We start from the raw sequence: 3,950 nt of genomic DNA, 5'->3' as shown, positions 1-3,950 counted from the left end.
CTTCATTCAGACTTAGAAGGTTGCGTCGACACAAACAATGGCAGCGCTTTGTAAAAGTGATGCTAAAACCTCTGCCAAGTATAATTCATCATTTGAATGACAATAGACCACTTAGCACTGCTTAAATTATGACTGTGTTCTATCACCACCACTTCACTGTCTTAGCCTTGTGACAGTAGACCGTCATTAAAGTCGACGGGATATGTGGTGCTCGCTTATCTCACTCTGTCCTCTGAGTTTACTTCAGACGGAAACTGCTCATACATGACTTTTCAACAGCGCTCGAAGTCATCTAGGTCATAACTCTGTTTAACTTGTCCATTTGGCCCAATGTTACAATCGTCATTCTTCCCAGAGACGTCAGCAGCAAATATTGAGGTACATTTGGTTGTACAGATGTTGATAGGTAAAATAAAAGAAAGAAATAAAACCACAACCTTGAGAAACCTATCCATTGATTTGGCCATGTATTTTCTATCTCTTTCTTTCTTCCTATCTTTCGTTTTTCTTTCTCTCTTTCTATATGATTAAGAGCTGGAGTTGAATTGAAAAAAAAAACATGTTATTTGGAAAATGATTTAACATACCATAACATTTTAGGAACTGAAAAGTACTCTGTGTCAATATTGGCGATATTGTCACCAGCATTTACTTTCTATTAATCCATACCCAAATCTCAGGTATTGCTCAGCTCTTAGGCAAGCAATCCAATAAAAAACTTACATGTTTACATTTGTTCATTGCTATTTTTTTTCCAAAAGCACTTTAAATTACATTTTACTACTGTTTGATGAATTGTAGTTTTTTTTTAAATACTTAACCGTTTACAGGGTATACGATAAATATTTTTGTTTTAAAAAATGTTTTCATCTAAAAAAAAAAGCAAAAAAAAACAGAAGTGTCTTTTGTCGGAACCTTAATTAACCCAATGTTAATACCATGAGTCTGTCCTGCTTCTCACTAGCCATGTGAATAATAAGAAGCTACTATAGTTTAGTTCTGTTTTCAGTAACAAAATTCCCATTACTAAATTCCCACAATGGAAGCTAAAAGTGATTAGGGCAATTGCATCCCTCAATCAAAACTGTATTTTCTTCCAAATTGTAATGGATTCTTGCAATCAACCTATTCCACATACCCACAACATTTCAATGAAATCAATGATCCGACAAAATACTGTAACTCAACTCAAATCAAACTCATCATCCATCCATCCATCCATCCATCCATCCACCGTGAAATTTGGCCGAGGTTCATCTGGACTGTTCGCCAGACAATCACAGGACACATGTGGAGAAACAACCATTCATATACAGTCATAACAATGTCTCAGTCTAAATGACTATAATTTTCTGAGAATATCAGCCTTTGGCTACAATGTGATGTGGGATTTCAGTCAAGGTTTCACCATGATTTGACCCAACAAAGTATCATGCTGGAGTTTTTTACTCCTTTGTCGACGTCTTGTTCTCTGTACAGTGATAACTACTATAATGAGATTTGCCATTAGGAAAGAAAAGAATTAAAAGGAGCCCGACCATCTGCATAGCTCACTATGGTAAAAAGCAGAACGCTATCACGCTGGAATTCAATCACTGAATTATAGCCTTTTTGTGTGTGTAGGTCTAGTGAGGACTTTGTATTATATTCATTTCAAAAAGGCCTCAATTTAATTAGCTCTCATATGTTGAAAAAAAAAAAATCATACTTTTTTCTGCCATTCCCTGGTCTATCGTTGGGGATGACCTAAGTGCTGATGTTGAGCATTCATGCATTTTGAAAAAAAGTATCACTTCCCCTCCACACACACACATGCAGAGACATTGAAAAATAAACTATTAATGTAAACAGTTATTGTGTTTACTTGATGGAGGAAAGTGAAGCCCCGAACACAGTGTTAAGCTTGGCATGCCTCAGCCAAAGGGGACCTCTCACCATCAGCTTCAGCCTTATTAAACTGATTACCAACTCCGCCTAATTAATCGGAGACAGTGCCCTTTCTTGTCATGCAGAGAGGGAGCTCTGCGCCTCAGAGTTCCTTTCTCACTCCCTTCCATCCTCACCCATCTGTTCTCTTCTGGTCCCACTGTCCTCCTATTTCTTCTTGCAGCTTTGATTGAAGTGGGGGCATGGTAATTTTCATGCATCATCTGGACTGGCAGGATGCAAGGACAAGTAGCAATTACCTAAAACAAACACAGCTAAGATTGCTTGAGACGCTACCACTTTATTCAATCTCGCAAAATAAGACAACAGACTGAGTGCATAATGATTGCAAAACACATTTTATGGGCCACTTTGCTCATTGTTTTGGGACCTCTGATGGCATAATGTGCACTGAAAAATTTGAGTAAGGATATGATTGGAGCTTTGTTGGAGTTGATGGGATTTTAAAGGGGAAGTTAAACCAAAAATTGTCTTTACAAGTTGTTCTGCGCAGCCCCGCGAGTATAAACAGAAATGGATCAAGCAGCTAAATGCAGCCATTTTATCCATCTCAGAGGGGGCGTTTTTGTCATTGCTGTTGACTGAGAATGATGCCCCTGTTGCTCAGGGCTCAGGTAACTAATCAATCATGACTTACCTATTTTCTCAGTTTGGTCACGTGACGTTCAAAAGCTGCGCAACTGCATTCTATAATGATGTCTAAATCTTATTGTCTGCAAGGCCTCTCTTCTGCGTCTGTCTCAACCTATTAAAAAGATAGACTTTCGTCATTTCTAATGTTCTCCCTGATGTTTTTGTAAAAAAGCGGTCTTCATAAATTATGTACTTCTAGCATGTACAAACAATGTTTGCATTCGCAAACTATAGTACCTCCAAAACATTATTTTTGCTGCAGCAATAATGACGCTATGCTCACTATAGCGAAAGAGTCCAATGACAAATTGATTACTACTTTGGGAGTATGCGTTCCCACATTTTTTTTTTACTTACAACTATAAAAGGTGGTAAGAGGTGAGCAGTTTGTTGATTGCACTATCACTATGGCAACTGTGTGATTGACATACCCGAGACTCCAAACTGAGACTGTCCCGGTTAAACACGGGCTGACATCTGGTCACACGATTCGACACTCAAACACAGCTTTTTAGTCACGTGGGGCAGTCAGTCAATCATCAGTGTATTTCTTGCGTCGAGGAAAATATGAGCCAGACTTTTGAGCAAGCATAGATATCCATTCGGGCCCAGAGAAAAGATGCTTTGAATGCAGCATACTTAAAAAGCTCATCTCCCCAGAGCTGGGAAGCGCATACTTGCTGCTGTTCTGTTTTGTCATCTTTGTGTTAGCCTGGTGCGCTCACTTCCTCCTCTGGAGAAACTAATACAGGCCTTTTATTTCTCCCGCAATCGCACCAAATGCCAAGCCTAACTGGTCCCCCTATTGCTCCTAATTAATGCTTGATTAAAGAGTGAAAATCAGGATTCTACCAGTGACTTGTTTTTCCAAGGAGTGCGGAATTAATCCCCTTTGGATCTTGCGGAATCATTTAAGGATTCGCCTTGTTCTGTTTATCAAATAAACCAAGTAATTAGAGACTTTAGATAAGTAGGCTAAATTGATGCCCGCCCTTTGTCTTCCCCAGCTAGTGCTGGCTGATAGAAACAGCTGTGTTGCTCTGCTAATGTGCAGCTTTATACTTGTCCAATAACAATGCCCTTTGTGTTTGCTAGGCTTGTAATTACACTGGGGAGCCTCCTTGACCTTGGTGAGCACATCTATCTTACTTCGAAATCAGTGTATTTCATTTCTTAACTCACAAAGATACATCGCATGGGAGTTTACTGACATCCCCATGAATGTAACTCAGACTGCATTAGAGCTACGCACAATTGCAATCATGTGCTGAGGAGACGTGCCTATCCGCTGGCTATTTAGCGGCTTAATGCTCCATTAGCGTAGTCTGTGGCTCTACTCTGTCTGGATTGGCAATGTTTGGTGTTGTGGA

Source organism: Hippichthys cyanospilos, chromosome 8 (assembly GCF_059441005.1).
Source record: "Hippichthys cyanospilos isolate Australia breed blue-spotted pipefish chromosome 8, RoL_Hcya_1.0, whole genome shotgun sequence".
Classification (NCBI taxonomy): domain Eukaryota; kingdom Metazoa; phylum Chordata; class Actinopteri; order Syngnathiformes; family Syngnathidae; genus Hippichthys; species Hippichthys cyanospilos.
Note: the sequence above shows the minus strand (reverse complement) of the source record.